This window comes from Pelophylax lessonae, assembly GCF_965119305.1.
Source record: "Pelophylax lessonae genome assembly, chromosome: 2".
NCBI lineage: Eukaryota > Metazoa > Chordata > Amphibia > Anura > Ranidae > Pelophylax > Pelophylax lessonae.
In genome coordinates this window covers 323,252,819-323,274,743 of record NC_138769.1, presented here as the reverse complement: position 1 = coordinate 323,274,743, position 21,925 = coordinate 323,252,819, and the positions used below count along the sequence as shown (strand labels likewise).

The following is a 21,925-nucleotide window of genomic DNA, read 5'->3' as shown; positions in this document are numbered from 1 at the left end:
ATGGGCACTAATATGCTGCTCTGATGGCCACTGATGAGGCGGCAATGATGGGTACTGATAAACTGTACTGATGGGTACTAATGAGGCTGCACTGATAAGGCAGCACTGATATGCTGCACTGATGAGGCTGCACTGATGGGCACTGATGAGGCTGAACCTAATGGGAACTGATGAGGCTGCACTGATACACTGTGGTTGTGGTCTACAGAGGACAGGGTGGGTCATAAACAGGAAGGGGTATGGCCTTTACAGAAAGGGGTGGGTCATATTTAAGTTAGGGGGTGCACAAGTTCAGTCAGGCCTAGGGCAGCACAAAACCTAAATATGCCACTGGCCCCATCATTGGTATCAGTGGGGGGAATAGTGCCCCATCATTAGTATCAGTGGGAGGAATAGTGCCCCATCATTGATAACAGTTTGAGGAATAGTGCCCCATCATTGGCATTAGTATGATGTATAATGCCCCATCATTGGTGTCAGTGGGAGCAATAGTGCCCTATCATTGGTATCAGTGGGAGAAATAGTGCCCTATCATTGGTATAAGTATGACGTATAGTGCCCCATCATTGGTGTCAGTGGGAGGAATAGAGCCCCATCATTGGTATCAGTATAGTGCCCCATCATTGGTAGCAGGAATCGTTCCCCATCATTGGTATCAGTGGGAGGAATATTGCCCCATCATTGGTATCAGTGGGAGGAATATTGCCCCATCATTGGTATCAGTTGGAGGAATAGTGCCCGATCGTTAGTATCAGTTTGAGGAATAGTGCCCCATCATTAGTATCAGTTTGAAGAATAGTGCCCTATCATTGGTATCCGTGGGACAAATAGTGCCCCATCATTGGTATCAGTGGGAGGAATAGTGCCCCATTATTGGTATCAGTGGCAGGAATAGTGCCCCATTATTGGTATCAGTTTGAAGAATAGTGCCCCTTCATTGCAATCAGTGGGAGGAATAGTGCCCCATCATTGGTATCAGTGGGAGGAATAGTGCCCAATCATTGGTATCTGTTTGAGAAATAGTGCCCCATCATTTGTATCAGTGGGAGGAATCATTCCCCATCATTGGTATCAGTGGGAGGAATATCGCCCCATCATTGGTATCAGTGGGAGGAATATCGCCCCATCATTGGTATTAGTGGGAGGAATAGTGCCCTATCATTGGTATAAGTGGGAGGAATAGTGCCCCGTCATTGGTATCAGTTGGAGGAATAGTGCCCCATCACTGGTATCTGTTTGAGGTATAGTGCACCATCATTGGTATTAGTGTGGGGAATAGTGCCCTAATATTAGTATCAGTGGGAGAAATAGTGTCCCACCTTTGGTATCAGTTTGAGATACAGTGCCCTATCATTGGTATCAGTGGGAGGAATAGTGCACAATCATTGGTATCAGTGGGAGGAATAGTACCCCATTGTTGGTGTCAGTGGGAGGAATAGTGTCCCATCATTGGTATCAGTGGGAGGAATAGTGCCCCATCATTGGTATCAGTGGGAAGAATAATGCCCCATCATTAGTATCAGTGGGAGGAATAGTGCACCATCTTTGGTATCAATTGGAGGAATAGTGCCCGATCATTAATGTCAGTGGGACAAATAGTGCCCCATTGTTGGTGTCAGTGGGATGAATAGTGTCCCATCATTGGTATCAGTGGGAGGAATGGTGCTCCATCATTGGTATCAGTGGGAGGAATAGTGCCCCATTATTGGTATCAGTGGGAGGAATAGTGCCCCATCATTGGTGTCAGTGGAAGGAATAGTGCCCCATTGTTGGTGTCAGTGGAAGGAATAGTGCCCCATCATTGGTGTCAGTGGAAGGAATAGTGTCCCATCATTGGTATCACTGGGAGGAATAGTGCCCCATCATTGGTATTAGTGGAAGGAATAGTGCCCCATCCTTGGTATCAGTGGGAGGAATAGTGCCCCATCATTGGTATCAGTGGGAGGAATAGTGCCCCATCATTGGTATCAGTGGAAGGAATAGTGCCCCATCATTGGTATCAGTGGGAGGAATAGTGCCCCATCATTGGTATCAGTGGGAGGAATAGTGCCCCATCATTGGTATCAGTGGGAGGAACAGTGGCGGCTGGTGTATATGCCGCACCCCCTATCCATGCACCCAGCCCCCTAATCTACATGCGGGGCACCAGACGCATGGAGTTCAATGGGGCTTTATTTTTTTTTAACCATGTGATTAGAGGCAGAGGCTCTCACAGGCTAAAAAAAAAGGGTGGTTGTGTGACAATAGCAAATGAAAATTCGCTATTGTCACACGGATCCTCCTCCCGGCCAATCAGGAAGTGCGTTCCTAGACCCGTTTCCCGATTGGCCGAAAGGAAAAGCCATGCCATTGGGCATGGAAGAGGAGGAGGGAGGAGAAGCAGAAGACAGGGGGAAGAAGCTGCCGCCGCTGTCGCTTTCTCCGTCGCTGTCGCCGTCGCTAATGTCCAGGCAGGGGGAATGAACCTGTCCTGTCCTGGGGGTCCTGTCCTGTCCTGGGGGTCCTGTCCTGTCCTGGGGGTCCTGTCCTGCTGTGGTCCGGGGGGGGGGGTGTATGGGGCGGTCCGTCTGCCGCTACCCCCCGGCCCATGGAGCACCAGCCGCCACTGGGGAGGAATAGTGCCCCATCATTGGTATCAGTGGGAGGAATAGTGCCCCATCATTGGTATCAGTGGGAGGAATAGTGCCCCATCATTAGTGTCTAGCATTAGTGGGAGGAAAAGGACCCCAAGGGCCAGATAAAGACAATGGCACGTTTGGAGACCACTGATTTATAGAAATATTTATATATGATATGTTATAGTAGTTCCTATAAATTGCAAAGTGAAAACAGAGTTATACAAAACATACAGGACATTTACAAACACAGAGAAAAGTCTTATCTCAGGCTGGGAAGAGTGGACAGGGAGATCTGTGCCCATCTGTGATCTTGTAGCCTACGTGCCAGGATCTGCAGCATCCTTCTTCCTCTCTCAGCTGACGTTTGTAAGCAGCACAAACATCATCTTGTTTCTTTTTCTCTGCAGAAACAAGCCCGACAATCTGTGTGCAATAAGTGCTTCCAATGTTTATATTGTCCCTTGGCACAGACCTAAAGAACAATTTGGGTCTGTCATAGCCATACAGTGTTACAAAAACAACTGCAAAGGTACACATTTTAAAGAAAGTGTAAAGCCACTCATAGTCGTTGCGATTTTCTTTTCTGCAACCACAACAGGGGGAGCCATCCTGGCTGGGAGAACACACAGTGATTACTGCTAGTGGCTATAGCCGCTGGCAATAATGGCATGACAAATCTGACAGGCTGGATGTACCCAAGCTGATCGGTTGATCAACTTGGGTACAATAAGCCTGCCAATAAATGGTTTGAATCTCAGCCGGTCCCTACTGAACCAGCCGAGATTCAAACTGTTTATGGCCGACTTGTGGCCCCGTTTTCTGTTCCCAGGCTCGCCCATTGTTGACTGCCTTGATGCCTCCATGTTGGCTGCCCCCCGCCTGGCTGGTGAGATATCTGCTATTTAGGGCTCATTTCTCAGCAAATGTTCCTATGCATACTGCTTACCTATGTACACTATATTACCAAAAATATTGGAACACCTACCTTTACACGCATGTGAACTTTAATGGCATCCCAGTTGAGTTGAGTTGAGTTGGCCCACCCTTTGTAGCTATAACAGCTTCAACTCTTCTGAGAGGGCTGTCTACAAGGTTTAGGAGTGTGTCTATGCAAATGTTTGACCATTCTTCCAGAAGCGCATTTATGAGGTCAGGCACTGATGTTGGACGAGAAGGCCTGGCTCGCAGTCCCTGCTCTAATTCACCCCAAAGGTGTTCTCTCAGGTTGAGGTCTGCAGGCCAGTCAAATTCCTCCACCCCAAACTCGATCATCCATGTCTTTATGGACCTTGCTTTGTGCACTGGTCCAAATCATTTGGTGAAGGGGGGATTATGGTATGGGGTTGTTTTTCAGGGGTTGGGCTTGGCCCCTTAGTTCCAGTGAAGGGAATGTTCCAGTTTGGGATTGGCCCCTTCCTGTTCCACCAGTGCTCAAAGAAAGGTCCATAAAGACACGAATGAGCGAGTTTGGGGTGGAGGAACTTGACTGGCCTCAACCTAATGGAATAAATTAGATAAATGGGATAAATTAGAGCAGAGACTACGAGACAGGCCTTCTTGTCCAACATCAGTACCTGACCTCACAAATGTGCTTCTGGAAGAATGGTCAAACATTCCCATAGACACACTCCTAAACCTTGTGGACAGCCTTACCAGAAGAGTTGAAGCTGTTATAGGTGCAAAGGGTGGACCAATTCAATGTTGAACCCTACAGACGAAGACTGGGAGGCCATGAAAGTTCATGTGCTTGTAAATGCAGGTGGACCAATACTTTTGGTAATATAGTGTACTATCCTGCCTAGGATGCATCTCATGTGGGTCTTGGAATGACACAAGACAGCACTTAGCAATCAGTCTTGGCTGCACTGACAAGGTGAGCACTAGGGGGGAATTATTAAAAGATGTCTTAGGGCTCTTTCACACGGGCTTTCCGTGCGAAAGCTCCGCTGTGGTCCTTTTTTTTTTTTTTTTTTTTTTTTCATGGAGCGGATGACATTTCTGTCATAATGTAAGTCTATGGCATTGCGGATGTCAGCGGATGACACCGCTGACATCCGATTTTCCTTCCTTTCCGTTTTTTGAACGGAGGAAAAATAGGGTTCTGTTCCGTTCGAAAAAACGGAACAGAACTGAAAGGAAGGAAATCGGATGTCAGCGGATGGTATTCCGCTGACATCCGCAATGCCATAGACTTACATTATGTCCGCAAATCATCCGCAAAAAAAATAGGATGATTTGCGGACATACGGAAAGCCCGTGTGAAAGAGCCCTTAGGGCTCTTTCACACGGGCGGTCCGATCAGATCCGCCTGTCAGTTTTTAAGGCGGATCTGATCGGATCCTCCATGCAGCTCTATGGGGCAGCCGGTGTCAGCGGAGACACCTCCGCTGACACCCGCTGCCATCCGCATCCGATCCTGTGCTGAAATCTGGACTGATGGAAACCCTATTTTTCCATCCGTTCAGTAATCGGAGCAGATCGGATCTGATGAGAGCGGACAAGCGGTCCGCTCTCATCCGATCCCCCATAGAGGGCAGCGGGTGCTGAGACAACTCCCTCTCCGCTCTGCAAGCGGAGACGGAGCTGTCATCCACCGGCTCAGCGGTGATCGCGGATCGATCCCCGCTGAGCAACACGGATCCGCCTACGGAGGCGGACCGTGTGAAAGAGCCCTTAGACACGCTTTAGAATTCCCTTGGACCTTGCACCAAAATAGTTCTTGCTTTTGGTTTTTGTCTGTGTTGAGGACAGCATTTTTTAAACTTGATTAACTTTTTTAAACTAAATTTGATTTATTGAGTAAAGTTCTACTTTAAGCCAACAAGGTGGCAGCCCATAGGCCAATAGATAAGAATTTACTTTTTGAGTTTTAATATAATATTGGTGAAGATGAGTCCTGAATCTGATAGGTTATTTTAAATAATCCCTTCTATTCTCATAGAGAAATTTGCATCGGATAGTTTTTATGTTTAATATTTAGAAATGATCCATCATGCAAACCGCTGATTAAATAGATTTTTTAGAAATCATGATATTTGTAAAAAAGAATGACTGCCATAGTCTCATATGATGTTGCAATAGCTGTGCATCCTGCCTGTTGCAGTTACTATTCTGTGCAATGATGTTGTATTGTACAGAGATAGTAAGCAGTGTAGAGGGTCATATTCCCAGGCTGCCGTTGGTGACAGCTGTTTCCTGCAATCTGATGTCACCTTGAGGGACACTGAGCACAGTTCTTCCTGCAGAAACTTTTTGGGTTAAGTGATCTTTCTCACGCCCCAAGATTGGCAGCTGGACACCATCTATGGGTTGAAGGGGTCAATGAAGGTAATCTATAGCCATTCTACAGTACAGATACAGAATTTTATTCACTTGATTTCCTACTTACATAAGTTATAATGTTTTCCAGTTATATTTTAACATCACCAGCAACACTGGACACATGGGCGGTCCTACAGGTTATCATTTTGAAATTATTATATCAAAATGCTCGTTATAGATACAGTATAAACTGAGTCATACACCTTGCACAGTTTTCACTCACTATGTAAACCAAAGTACTGGAATTTGCAAATAGTGATGGACGAACATCTGACGGGACAGTTCGCAAATGGTTCGTGCGAACTCGCTCAAATGTTCTCGAACCGCAGGCTCGCGGAGGGTACCATTCATTTTAATGGCAGGCGAACAAGTAAAACCTCCAGGTCATATTTGCTTCCACAAAATACTTACTAGCTGTCCACACATAGTCCCACAACATGGACACTGACTTAGCAGAAGTATTGCTATTGGAAAAGTTGCCATAAATTATTATTTTTTTTTTCAGCAAAAAAAATTTTTATTCTTTTTTCTAAATCAGCCAGAACTGACAGCAGCCGGTAAATACATGTCAAATACATATAGGGTCCATTCACACGTCTGCAAAATGGGTCCGCATCCATTACACAATTTAGTGGAACGTTTACAGACCCATTGATTTTCAATTCCAGTCTGAAAAATTAGGCATTCACAGGATAAAGAAGTAAGTGTCGGCCAGTACAGGCCCCAAAAATTAGCCAACAGGCGTTCACCTGACAGCAAATAACTTAGCCGACAGGTGTTCACCGGACAGCAAAGAACTTTGTATTCTGTGGCTGGAGGTACATTAGGCATTCACAGGATAAATAAGTGTCGGCCATTACAGGCCCCAAAAATTAGCCAACAGGCGTTCACCTGACAGCAAAGAACTTTGTATTCTGTGGCTGGAGGTACATTAGGCATTGACAGGATACAGAAGTAAGTGTCGGCCAGTACAGACCCCAAAAATTAGCCAACAGGCGTTCACCCAGTGGCGGCCTGTGCATAGGGGGTGCCAGGGCGCCACCCCCCCTAAAAAAAAGGAAAAAAAAATTACAAAAAGAACAATAAAGTTTAAAAAAAAATTGCGTTCGCCGGCCTGTGGTGGCTATGGGGGGGGGGGGTTTACGACCCAGAAGAGGCGCAGATTGGCTGCCTTCTGGGGGCGTAACCTGGGCGCAGGTCATTGCGCTAGGACACCCCCACTTTCGTGATATCCTGGCTGTGATTGGTCCAGTCTCCAGCCTGGACCAATCATCATCCAGGACATCCGATTGTGACCCCGCTGACGTCGCAATGGGGGCGGTGCCGGTGCGTGCATCAGTCACTCACCATCACCGCCCTGTCAGCTTCCCGCCGCCGAAGAGGAGTCCAGTCCGGAGAAGAAGCCGGCGCCGCTCACCTTCCCGCCGCCCGCCGCAGAAGAGGCCGACAGGGAGAAGCGCCGCTCACCTTCCCGCCGCCGAACGAAGAAGAGGAGAGGGAGAAGCCGCCGTGACTGACAGGTAAGTGCACTGCTCTCAGTCGGGCACGCACGCATAGCTCTGCATTGGGGACATGTATATTGGTGGTCACTGGCTGCACTGGAGGCACGCACGCATAGCTCTGCATTGGGGACATGTATACTGGTGGTCACTGCACTGGAAGCACGCACGCATAGCTCTGCATTGGGGACATGTATACTGGTGGTCACTGGAGGCACGCATGCATAGCTCTGCATTGGGGACATGTATACTGGTGGTCACTGGCTGCACAGGAGGCACGCACGCATAGCTCTGCATTGGGGACATGTATACTGGTGGTCACTGCACTGGAGGCACGCACGCATAGCTCTGCATTGGGGACATGTATACTGGTGGTCACTGCACTGTAGGCACGCACGCATAGCTCTGCATTGGGGACATGTATACTGGTGGTCACTGGAGGCACGCACGCATAGCTCTGCATTGGGGACATGTATACTGGTGGTCTCTGGCTGCACTGGAGGCATGCACGCATAGCTCTGCATTGGGGACATGTATACTGGTGGTCACTGGAGGCACGCACGCATAGCTCTGCATTGGGGACATGTATACTGGTGGTCACTGCACTGGAGGCACGCACGCATAGCTCTGCATTGGGGACATGTATACTGGTGGTCACTGCACTGGAGGCATGCACGCATAGCTCTGCATTGGGGACATGTATACTGGTGGTCACTGCACTGGAGGCACGCACGCATAGCTCTGCATTGGGGACATGTACACTGGTGGTCACTGCATTGGAGGCACGCACGCATAGCTCTGCATTGGGGACATGTATACTGGTGGTCACTGCACTGAAGGCACGCACGCATAGCTCTGCATTGGGGACATGTACACTGGTGGTCACTGCACTGGAGGCACGCACGCATAGCTCTGCATTGAGGACATGTATACTGGTGGTCACTGCACTGGAGGCACGCATGCATAGCTCTGCATTGGGGACATGTACACTGGTGGTCACTGCATTGGAGGCACGCACGCATAGCTCTGCATTGGGGACATGTACGCTGGTGGTCACTGCATTGGAGGCACGCACGCATATCTCTGCATTGGGGACATGTATACTGGTCACTGCATTGGAGGCACGCACGCATAGCTCTGCATTGGGGACATGTACACTGGTGGTCACTGCATTGGAGGCACGCACGCATAGCTCTGCATTGGGGACATGTATACTGGTCACTGCATTGAGGACATGTATGCTGGTCACTACATTGAAAGGGGGCATTTATACTGGTCACTATATTGAAGGGGGCATGTACTTTGGGGTTTATGCTAGAGGGCCTGTACTGTGGGGTTTGTGCTTGAGTTCTTTGTGCGGGGTTTGTGCTTGAGGGGTTTGTGCTTGAGGGGTTTGTGCTGGGGGGGTCTGTACTGTGGGGTTTGTGCCACTCTCAGTCAGTGTATCCCATAATAGGGTGTCTCTCACAGTATATCCCATAATAGGGCCCCTGCTCCCTATTATGGGATATACTAGTACTGATGGACCCCTTAATATGTGATATATTGGGAGAATTGGTTCACGCAAGCAAAATACAGGGGACAAAATGGGTGGAGTCTATAAGGGGTGGGTCTTCTGAGAAATGGGAGGGGTCAAATGGAAGGGCGGGGTCTTGCGCCCCCCCCATCTTAAAACTTCACCAGCCGCCACTGCGTTCATCTGACAGCAAAGAACTTTGTATTCTGTGGCTGGAGGTACAATAGGCATTCACAGGATACAGAAAAAAGTGTCGGCCATTACAGGCCCCAAAAATTAGCCGACAGGCGTTCACCTGACAGCAAAGAACTTTGTATTCTGTGGCTGGAGGTACATTAGGCATTCACAGGATACAGAAGTAAGTGTCGCCCATTACAGGCCCCATAAATTAGCCGACAGGTGTTCACCTGACAGCAAAGAACTTTGTATTCAGTGGCTGGAGGCACATTAGGCAGTCACAGGATAGAGAAGTAAGTGTCAGCCAGTACAGGCCCCAAAAATTAGCCAACAGGCGTTCACCTGACAGCAAACAACTTTGTATTCTGTGTCTGGAGGTACATTTGGCATTCACAGGATAAATAAGTGTCGGTCATTACAGGCCCCAAAAATTAGCCGACAGGTGTTCACCGGACACCAAAGAACTTTGTATTCTGTGGCTGGAGGTACATTTGGCATTCACAGGATAAATAAGTGTCGGCCATTATAGTCCCCAAAAATTAGGCATTCGACGGACATAAAAGGCCTTTTATGCCGCTGTATTTACCTAAGACAGGGACCATGAATTGTTATGGGTGGTGGCGGATATTTGTGGGCTGTCATGAGGAATTTGAATCAAACATGGTCTACTGGTCACATGTGTTGAATTCCTCCGAGATCCATGCCTCACTTATTTTTATAAATGTGAGGTAGTCAACACTGTCGTGAGCTAGGCTGGTGCGCTTATCGCTCAAGATCCCCCCTGCTGCGCTGAACGTTCTTTCGGACAGGACACTGGACTAGGGGCAAGCCAACAGTTCCATTGCAAATTGTGCAAGCTCTGGCCAGAGGTCAAGCCTGCCCACCCAGTAGTCCAAGGGTTCATCACTTCTCAGAGCGTCCACATCAGCCGTTAACCCGATGTAGTCGGACACCTGTCGGTCTATGCGTTCCCTGATGCTGGATCCGGAAGACAGCTGTGGATGGGTCGGCTGAAAGAATGATCTCATATCAGAAGTGACCAACACATCTTCAAACCGCCCTCTTCTTGCAGGTGCTGTTGGATTGGTACCCGCAACTATTTCTCTGTGAGTGGAAATTCCTCTGCCAGCGCACGCAGAAGCAGAATGCAGCATTTCTCGAAGCAAGGCCTGGAAGTGCTGCATTCTGACCGCCCTCTGTGATTGTGGTAACATTTCTGCCATTTTTTGTTTGTACTGGGGGTCTAAGTACGTTGCCACCCAGTACTGGTCATTTTGTCACAGGGTCATTTAAAAAATGACAGGCAGAGGAAGAGTCAGGCCCTTTCTGCAGGGGTGGTAGGGGTAGGGCAGGAGCACCAGGCCGGAGCCAAAGTGGGAAGTTGCAGAAGGTGCGTTCGATTACGTCAAAGAAAGCACCAGACTTGGCTCACTCAGCCTTCCTCTTCTGCACCCTCCTCATCCTCTCTATCTGCACCCTCTTCACTCTCTGCTGTGTGCACCCGCAAAGACACCACAACCACCACCATATACCCTCTGCTTGAGTCACAGGAATTATTTTCCGATCCATCACAAGATATTTGCGATGCACAGTCATTCTTGGCATCGGATCAGGAAGAGGAGGTAGCAACAGCTGCCACTCAGCAGTCTGACGACAGTACCCAGATCAGCCCTAGGAGGTTGGTCCTCGCTGTTGCTGCCTACTCCGAGATCTCAAATGTTAGTGGTGGGGAAGGTGACGTCGATGATGACGTGCCTATGGACGTCACGTGGGTGCCCACAAGAGAGGAAGAGGAGGGGTGTTCAGAGGGAGAGATGGACCAGCAGATAGGGAGGAGTAGCAGGCTGAACTTACATTGCACAGGAGGGACAAACCAGACTGCTAAGGTATCAGGAGCGAGCCATCAACCATGTATGGTCACATATGGCGCTCCCAGGACGCCGGCACATGGCTCCGCAGTGTGGGCTTTTTTTAACGTGTCCGCTGCTGACAATACTGTTGCCATCTGCAGCCTTTGCAGTCAATGCATAAGTCGCGGTACGCCCAACACTCACCTAGGGACAACCGCCTTAAGAAGGCACCTGGACTCCCATCACCGAGCCCAGTGGGAGCAACCCTGTCAGAACCCACAAAGCCACACTCCAGGCTCTCATCATCCAGCCTCTTCTCCTTCTCCTCTCTCCTCACAATTGTCCTCCACCCCACCTTCCATCATGCTGTCCTCACGTTTTTCTGGAAAAAGGCAGGCTTCCGTGGCCCAAATGTTCGAGCGTAAAAAAATGCTCTTGCCCAACGGTTGACCGCTGGCTTGTCGGAACTGATAGCCCACCAACTACTGCCATATAAACTGGTGGACTCGGAGGCCTTTGGAAAATTTGTGGCCATTGGAACACCACAATAGAAGGTCCCAGGATAGAAATATTTCTCGCAGAAGGGCATCCCAGAGCTATATGGCCATGTTCAGCAGCAAGTGAATGTATATCTGGCACACAGTGTCGGTGCAAAGATACATCTGACCACAGACACGTGGTCTAGCAAACACAGGCAGGGAAGGTATATAACTTTTACTGCCCACTGGGTGAACCTTCTGACGGCCGTTAAGCATGTAACCCATGGCCCCCATGTAGATTTGGTTTTTGATTGTATGCAGGCCTGCCTCTTCTCCTCCTTCTACTCCATCTCTTCTGCTGCTCCGCCCAAGATCCCCAGAACCTATTCGACATGCCAGGTGAGATGTTGCTGTGTGGAGCAGGCACAGATTGTTAGTGACACAAATCGCTAGCTAATAGGTCCACAAAAGTCCTTTTAAGGACTGGTATAGGTGTAATATTGTTTGGTGTGCAGTATATAGGGGTGTAATACACTTATAATATACTTTCTAATATTGCACCTTGTGTCACTATACAGTCTGTCCCTGCTCCACATAGCAACCTCTCCCTACACTGACAATATTAGAAAGTATATTATAAGTGTATTACACCCCTATATACTGCACACCAAACAATAGTACACCTACAGTGCCTTGCGGAAGTATTCGGCCCCCTTGAACTTTGCGACCTTTTGCCACATTTCAGGCTTCAAACATAAAGATATAAAACTGTAATTTTTTGTGAAGAATCAACAACAAGTGGGACACAATCATGAAGTGGAACGAAATTTATTGGATATTTTAAACTTTGTTAACAAATAAAAAACTGAAAAATTGGGCGTGCAAAATTATTCAGCCCCTTTACTTTCAGTGCAGCAAACTCTCTCCAGAAGTTCAGTGAGGATCTCTGAATGATCCAATGTTGACCTAAATGACTAATGATGATAAATAGAATCCACCTGTGTGTAATCAAGTCTCCGTATAATGTTATGTTTGGCTTAAAAGCAACACAGCTCATCACCCTGAACACACCATCCCACTATCAAACATGGTGGTGGCAGCATCATGGTTTGGGCCTGCTTTTCTTCAGCAGGGACAGGGAAGATGGTTAAAATTGATGGGAAGATGGATGAAGCCAAATACAGGACCATTCTGGAAGAAAACCTGATGGAGTCTGCAAAAGACCTGAGACTGGGAAGGAGATTTGTCTTCCAACAAGACAATGATCCAAAACATATAGCAAAATCTACAATGGAATGGTTCACAAATAAACATATCCAGGTGTAAGAATGGCCAAGACAAAGTCCAGATCTGAATCCAATCGAGAATCTGTGGAAATAACTGAAAACTGCTGTTCACAAACGCTCTCCATCCAACCTCACTGAGCTCGAGCTGTTTTGCAAGGAGGAATGGGCAAAAATTTCAGTCTCTCGATGTGCAAAACTGCTAGAGATATACCCCAAGCGACTTACAGCTATAATCGCAGCAAAAGGTGGTGCTACAAAGTATTAACTTAAGGGGGCTGAATCATTTTGCACGCCCAATTTTTTAGTTTTTTATTTGTTGAAAAAGTTTGAAATATCCAATAAATTTTGTTCCACCTCATGATTGTGTCCCACTTGTTGTTGATTCTTCACAAAAAAATTTGTTTTATATCTTTATGTTTGAAGCCTGAAATGTGGCAAAAGGTCGCGAAGTTCAAGGGGGCCGAATACTTTCGCAAGACACTGTATATTAGTCCTTAAAAGGACTTTTGTGGACCTATTAGCTAGCGATTTGTGTCACTATACAGTCTGTCCCTGCTCCACACAGCAACCTCTCCCTACACTGACAAAAGACTTTTGTGGACCTATTAGCTAGCGATTTGTGTCACTAACAGTCTGTCCCTGCTCCACACAGCAACCTCTCCCTACACTGACAAAAGACTTTTGTGGACCTATTAGCTAGCGATTTGTGTCACTAACAGTCTGTCCCTGTTCCACACAGCAACCTCTCCCTACACTGACAATATTAGAAAGTATATTATAAGTGTATTAAACCCCTATATACTGCACACCAAACAATATTACACCTATACCAGTCCTTAAAGGGACTTTTGTGGACCTACTAGCTAGCGACTTGTGTCACTCACAGTCTGTCCCTGCTCCACACAGCAACCTCCCCTTACACTGACAAAAGACTTTTGTGGACCTATTAGCTAGCTATTTGTGTCACTAACAGTCTGTCCCTGCTCCACACAGCAACCTCTCCCTAAACTATGCTGCACAATACAAATCCACTATGATATGCTTTCTATATTAGAAAGTATATTATAAGTGTATCACACCCCTATATACTGCACACAAAACAATAGTACACCTATACCAGTCCTTAAAAGGACTTTTGTGGACCTATTAGCTAGCGATTTGTGTCACTAACAGTCTGTCCCTGCTCCACACAGCAACCTCTCCCTACACTGACAAAAGACAGAATGTAAAATGGCAGCCAGATCAGGTCTATTTATAAGGTAGGGGGTATATCCATGTGCTGAAATGTCTCAATTGGCTCTCCTGTACCACCTGATGGATGTATAATGGGTCAAAGTTCTTCACAATGTAAAAGAATATGGCGGTTGCAAAATCGCCATATGTTCGCATGATCGCCGAACAGCGAACGAGCAAAGTTCGCCGCGAACCAACTGCTGGGCAAACCGCAAGCCCATCTTTATTTGCAAACACTAAGCAGAATTTCAGGTATTTTTGTATTTATTGCATAGTTGCATTGATCCAACTTGGACCAATGCAACTTTGCATATGCCTTACAAGACCAAGCCTTGTGGAAGCACATAATCACTACAGTAGCAGATTTTCACTGTCTTCCAGGTCCCAAGCCGAGCAGCTGCTCTGTTGCGTAGTAAGGAGGTCATAGCTTAGCATGGGCTCCTTTTAGAGAAAGCCTTGCATTTTCTAAATGAGTGCAAAACATTCTTTGATTGGATGAGGCAGAAAGGCAAGGCGGTGATGTCACAATCTCCACCTCATCCAATCAGAGAATGCTTTGCATTCATTGAAAAAAAAAATGCAAGCCTTCTCTGAAAGGTGCCCATGCTGAACAGGTGACCCTCTGGGTTCACTATGCCACCCAGCACAAGATCGGGAAGACAGTGAGTGGAAGCTACTACAGGGAAAGAGTGAGGAAGGAGTAGAACATACACTATATTAACAAAAGTTTTGGGTTGCCTGCCTTTACATGCATATGAACTGTATTGACATCCCAGTCTTAGTCTGTAGGGTTCAATATTGGGTTGGCCCACCCTTTGCAGCTATAACAGCTTCAACTCTTCTGGGAAGGCTGTCCACAAGGTTTAGGAGTGTGTCTATGGGAGTGTTTGACCATTCTTCCCGAAGTGCATTTGTAAAGTCAGGCACTGATGTTAGATGAGAAGGCCTGGCTCGCAGACACCACTCTAATTCATCCCAATGGTGTTCTATTGGGTTGAGGTTAGAACTCTGTGCAGGCCAGTCAAGTTCCTCCACCCCAAACTTGCTCATCCATGTCTTTATGGACCTTGCTTTGTGCACTGATCCAAATCATATGGTGGAGGGGGGATTATAGTGTGGGGTTGTTTTTTGGGGGTTGGGCTTGGCCCCTTAGTTTCAGGGATTTTTAAGGCATCAGCATACCAACACATTTTGGACAGTTTCATGCTCCCAACTTTGTGGGAACAGTTTGGGGATGACCCCTTTTTGTTCCAACATGACTGCGCACCAGTGCAGAAAGCAAGGTCCATAAAGACATGGATTAGCGAGTTTGGGGTGGAGGAAGTTGACTGGCCTGACCTAAACCAGATAGTACACCTTTGGTATGAATTAAAGCAGACACTGAGAGCCAGGCCTTCTCCGCAAAATCAGTGCCTAACCTCACAAATGCACTTCTGGAAGAATGGTCAAACATTCCCATAGACACACTCCTAAACCTTGTAGACAGCCTTCCCAGAAGAGTTGAAGATGTTATAGCTGCAAAGGGTGGGCCAACTCAATATTGAACCCTATGGACCAAGACTGGGATGCCATTAAAGTTCATGTTCATGTAAAGGCAGGCATCCTAATACTTTTGACAATATAGTGTATATATTTTACATAAAGTAAGCACACCCGCTATAATTTAAATGCACCAAATAAATCATTTTTCTTATTACACTCCCTGACTGATTTTCAGACAGTGGCACAAGAGTGGCACTAAGGCGATACTCTTCAGCCTTACATCTGAGGAAATCACCAATGACTCTACTTCGATTGACTGGTCCTTCCCATGAACATGATCCACCAAAACGTATCTGATGTCATCAATAAATGGCCAGGGGAACAGACGTGTTTCCTCATCCCAAAAATCATTAAGTTTATATGGACACTGGTTCCTTCCCTGTTCTAACCCTAGCATACATAAAATAGAAAAAGTTCTAATCATAGAGGAAATAATACTCTTTTCAGATAGTGGCACAAGAGTAGCCAATAGGCATTCAGAAGGCGATACTGTTTTTTTTTTTTTGTTCTTTTGCAAGTTCAAATGCCTATTTTTTCACCTTTTTAACCACAAGAGTATACTGTAGCCTTACTTTTTGGGCTATTATCTTTGTAAATAATTTCTATACTTTGCATCTGATACATTCTTTTTTGCTGTTTTGTATTTCATGCTTCTCTGTTACTATTTTACACATGATACTTTGTATACGCTTAGTATCCCTGACCACTTTTGTACAATACATCATTTATTTGGTGCACCTAAACTATAGCTGGTGTGCTTACCTTATTTGTTATATATACATATGTTCAGTGCATTGGGAAAGTATTCACAGCGCTTCACTTTTTCCACATTTTGTTATGTTACAGCCTTACTCCAAACGGATTAAATTCATTATTTTCCTCAAAATTCTACAAACAATACCCCAAAATGACAACATGAAAGAAGTTCGCTTGAAATCTTTTGCAAATTTATTAAAAATAAAAAACAAACAAATCCCATGTACATAGGTATTTTCAGCCTTTGCCGTGACATTCAAAATTGAGCTCAGTTGTATCCTGTTTCCACTGATCATCCTTGATGTGTTTCCACAACTTGATTGGAGTCCACCTGTGGTAAATTCAGTTGATTTGACATGATTTGGAAAGGGACACACCTGTCTATATATGGTCCCCCAGTTAACAGTGCATGTCAGAGCACAAACCAAGCCATAAAGTTCAAGGAATTGTCTGTAGACCTCTGAGACAGGATTGTATGGAGGCACAAATCTGGGGAAGGGTACAGAAATATTTATGCGGCATTGAAGGTCCCAATGACCACAGTGGCTTCCATCATCTGTAAATGGAAGAAGTTTGTAACCACCAGGACTCTTCCTAGAGCGGGCTGCCCGCCAAAACTCAGCAATTGGGGGAGAAGGGCCTTAGTCAGGCAGGTGACCAAGAACATGATGATCACTCTGACAGAGCTCCAGCATTTTTCTGTGCAGAGAGGAGAACCTTTCAGAAGGACAACCATCTCTGCAGCACTCCACCAATCAGGTCGGTATGGTAGAGTGGCCAAATGGAGGCCACTCCTCATTAAAAGGCACATGGCAGCCCACCTGGAGTTTGCCAAATGCACCAGAAGGACTCTCAGACCATGAGAAACAAAATGCTCTGGTCTGATGAAACAAAGATTAAACTCTATGACTTGAATGGCAAGCATCATCCCTGGAGGAAACCAGGCACTGCTCATCACCTGGCCAATACCATCCCTACAGTGAAGCATGGTGGTGGCAGCATCATGCTATGGGGATGTTTTTCAGTGGCAGGAACTGGGAGACTAGTCAGGATTAAGGGAATGATGAATGGCTCAATCTACAGAGACATCCTTGATGAAAACTTGCTCCAGAGCGCTCTGGACCTCAGACTGGGGTGAAGATTCATCTTCAACGACCCTAAGCACGCAGCCAAGATAACAAAGGAGTGGCTAGGGGACAATTCTCTGTATATCTTTGAGTGGCCTAGCCAGAGCCCAGACTTGAACCTGATTGAACATCTCTGGAGAGATCTGAAAATAGCTGTGCACCAATGTTCCCCATCCAACCTGATGGAGCTTGAATGGTCCTGCAAAGATGAACAGGAGAAACTGCCCAAAAATAGGTGTACCAAGCTTGTAGCATCATACTCAAACAGACTTGAGGCTATAATTGGTACCAAAGGTGCTTCAACAAAGTATTGAGCAAAGGCTTTGAATACTTACAGTATCTCACAAAAGTGAGTACACCCCTCACATTTGTGGAAGAGGACTCCAGTGGCAAACTGTGAAGCTCTGGTGAACTCCATGCCCCAGAGGGTTAAGGCAGTGCTGGAAAATAATGATGGCCCACACAAAATATTGATACTTTGGGCACAATGTGGACATTTTCACTTAGGGGTGTACCCACTTTTGTTGCCAGCGGTTTAGACATTAATGGCTGTGTGTTGAGTTATTTTGAGGGGACAGCAAATGTACCCTGTTATTCAAGATGTACACTCACTACTTTATATTGTAGCAAAGTGTCATTTCCTCAGTGTTGTCACATGAAAAGATATAATAAAATATTTACAAAAATGTGAGGGGTGTACTCACTTTTGTGAAATACTGTATGTACATGGGATTTGTTTTCCTTTTTTATTTTTAATACATTTGCAAAGCTTCTTCCACGTTGTCATTATGGGGTATTGTTTGTAGACCTTTGAGGAAAATAATGAATTTAATCAAGTTTGGAATAAGGCTGTAACATACCAATGCAGAAAAAGTAAAGCGCTGTGAATACTTTCTGGATGTACTGTATGCATGCGGGACTGGGAGATTGTGTCTCACACTTCCTATCTAGGTGATAGGTGCTATACAGAACAGAAAGTGAGGGGAAATCTCCCAAAGGGGACACAAACTGCAACAAAAATACGAAAGGGGTTCCAAACCTTTCCCACTTTATCCAAAACTGGAAAGCAAAGTTTGAGTTTGACTTTTAACATCTCTGTCACTGGGTCTCCATTGCAATGTGTGGGCTAATGGCCCGTACACACGATCAGAAAGTCGTAGGGAAAAATACCACTTTTAAAGCGATCATACGATAATCAAATTGTTAGTACACCGCTTTCGAGAGACGATCACGACAGTTCATCCGATATTATCCGATGGGATAAGCACAAAAATGTTTCTCTTATGATACCAGATCGTATGATTTTCGTTTAATAAGTACAGTTGTCGTTCGAAAATACAATACAAAGACATTACAACACATTACATCGCTTCCAAATTTTTATTTGGTCATACGAGAATTTTTGTCACTTTAGTAAACTCTTAATTTTTTGATATGAGACTAGCATGCAAAAGAAAACAGAGGATAATTTGTCTGATAATCTCATCATGGGTGCCAGGCATAACAAAGTACTTAGATCAGGAATGGGCAAACTACGGCCCGTGGGCCGTATACGGCCCTGCGGAACTTTTAATCCGGCCTGCGGAGCACTAGCTAATTTATTCATTTATTCACCTCACTTTCTAGCAGTGGCAGCCGGTGCATGGGTTTTTTTTTTTTTTTTAAATCACATGATTAGAGCCAGAGGCTCTAATAGGCTTCAGCAAAGGGTGAACCCGGGGCGCAGAGCAGTGCTCCCCGAGCCCACCCATTGTGTGACAATAGCGAATGAAAATTCGCTATTGTCACACGGATCCTCCTCCTGGCAAATCAGGAAGCGGGTCCAATACCCACTTCCTGATTGGCCACAAGGCAAACCCCATGCCATTGGCCGAGGAGGCGGGAGGACTCGAGGGGACACCGGGGGACTGAGGAGAAGCCGCAGCTGCTGCTGCAGGTAAGTGCACTGGTCTCGGGGGGGGGGGGGGGGCCACACTGCATTGAAGTTGGCATGCATGCTGGTCTCTGCATTGAAGGGGGCACGCACGCTGGTCTCTGCATTGAAGGGGGCATGCACGCTGGTCTCTGCATTAAAGGGGGCACGCACGCTAGTCTCTGCATTGAATGGGGGCATGCATGCTGGTCTCTGCATTGAAGGGGGAACGCACGCTGGTCTCTGCATTGAAGGGGGCACGCACGCTGGTCTCTACATTGAAGGGGGCACGCACGCTGGTCTCTGCATTGAAGGGGGAAAGCACGCTGGTCTCTGCATTGAAGGGGGCACGCACGCTGGTCTCTGCCTTGAAGGGGGCACGCACGCTGGTCTCTGCATTGAAGGGGGCACGCACGCTGGTCTCTGCATTGAAGGGGGCACGCACGCTGGTCTCTGCATTGAAGGGGGCACGCACGCTGGTCTCTGCATTGAAGGGGGCACGCACACTGGTCTCTGCATTGAAGGGGGCATGCACACTGGTCTCTGAATTGAAGGGGGCATGCACGCTGGTCTCTGCATTGAAGGGGGCACACATGCTGTTCTCTGCATTGAAGGGGGCATGCACGCTGGTCTCTGCATTGAAGGGGCACACACGCTGGTCTCTGCATTGAAGGGGCACGCACGCTGATCTCTGCATTGAAAGGGGGCACGCACGATCATCTCTGCATTGAAAGGGGGCACGCACGATGGTCTCTGCATTGAAGGGGGCATGCATGCTGGTCTCTGCATTGAAGGGGGCACGCACGCTGGTCTCTGCATTGAAGGGGCAACGCTGGTCTCTGCATTGAAAGGGGGCACGCACAATGTTTTCTGCATTGAAAGGGGGCACGCACAATGGTCTCTGCATTGAAAGGGGGCACGCACGCTGGTCTCTGCATTGAAAGGGGGCACGCACGATGGTCTCTGCATTGAAAGGGGCACACACGCTGGTCTCTGCATTGAAAGGGGCACACACGATGGTCTCTGCATTGAAAGGGGGCATGCACGCTGGTCTCTGCATTGAAGGGGGCATGCACGCTGGTCTCTGCATTGAAGGGGGCACGCACGCTGGTCTCTGCATTGAAGGGGGCACGCACGCTGGTCTCTGCATTGAAGGGGCACGCACGCTGGTCTCTGCATTGAAGGGGGCACGCTGGTCTCTGCATTGAAAGGGGGCACGCACAATGGTCTCTGCATTGAAAGGGGGCACGCACGATGGTCTCTGCATTGAAGGGGGCATGCACGCTGGTCTCTGTATTGAAGGGGGCACGCACGCTGGTCTCTGCATTGAAGGGGGCACACTGGTCCCTGCATTAAAAGGGGGCACGCACGATGGTCTCTGAATTGAAAGGGGAGACGCACAATGGTCTCTGCATTGAAGGGGGCACGCACGCTGGTCTCTACATTGAAAGGGGTTTTGTAAAATAACTCTTTTTATGCTTTTCTACCTTAAATTAATCTAAATATTTAATGTTACAAATTAAAATGTAATTTATATTAATTCACACATACACACCGTCCATCTACTTTTGGTCCGGCCCCTGGGTCCAATATATGAACCCATTGCGGCCCTTGAGTCAAAAAGTTTGCCCACCCCTGACTTAGATGTTCGTTGGCGTAGGGCCTTCCAAGACCTTCTTAATATCACCCAATGTGCTCTAATACAAGCGCAGGTAGATATCTTCCAAGTCTAATTGGTATACTGCCATGATCTCAAATAAAAGGATTATCAAAATTTGGAAAGATGTCTACCCAAGAATGATGGCCACCGAGCCATCATGTGGTTAAGAGCTTGAGAGGTTGGAAAGATAGACCAAACTGTGTTTTATAAGTAGCATTTGATACAAATGATGGCTATATTCCATCTATTCATAGGAGAGGTCAGTCCACTTGTTTATTAGTTACATTAGCCCACAAATTAAACTACATCATAGTAGCCGATCAGCCAGTGCTGTGACCTAGGTCCAGGGCAGCATAGTGATGGATCCTGTCTTCACCCACTCTCAGAAGTATCAATGATGTGGCTCTTGTTGTTCTTAAGTAGATAACATTCTTCATCATGCTTCAGTTGTGGCAGGTTATGCCATTATAAAAATCCGGACTGCAAAGTCTGCTAGTCCAAAGACACAAAGCTATGCAACATGTCATTAGACAATCAAACCCACCGATAAATATTTGCCATGGAAGGTATTTTTTTAAAGATACTCAAACCACTGAACTTGAGTTTACATATTTATTGCTATGGAAAGGGGAGGCAAGCAACATCACCAGTGCAGGCTTACATCTGGGGAAAACACCAATGACTCTACTTTGATTGGTTCTTCCCATGAACATGATCCGCCAAAATGTACACTATATTACCAAAAGTATCGGGACGCCTGCCTTTACACACACACACATGAACTTTATTGTCATTCCAGTCTTATTTCGTAGGGTTTAATATTGAGTTGGCCCACTTTTTGCAGCTTTAACAGGTTCAACTCTTCTGGAAAGCCTGTCCATAAGGTTTAGGAAAGTGTCTATGGAAATATTTGACCATTTTTCCAGAAGCATATTTGTGAGGTCAGGGA

The 21,925-nt window shown here is 46.7% G+C and overlaps 1 long non-coding RNA gene across 1 annotated transcript in view; it reads right to left on the bottom strand.

Annotated features, from left to right (window-relative positions):
* Positions 1–2,750: 2,750 nt before the first annotated feature.
* Positions 2,751–21,925, bottom strand: part of LOC309548618 — a 34,047-nt gene continuing 14,872 nt past the window's right edge. Inside the window, exon 2 of the long non-coding RNA XR_014224999.1 lies at positions 2,751–3,090. This is a non-coding gene — a long non-coding RNA (uncharacterized lncRNA). The remainder of the gene's footprint in view (positions 3,091–21,925) is intronic.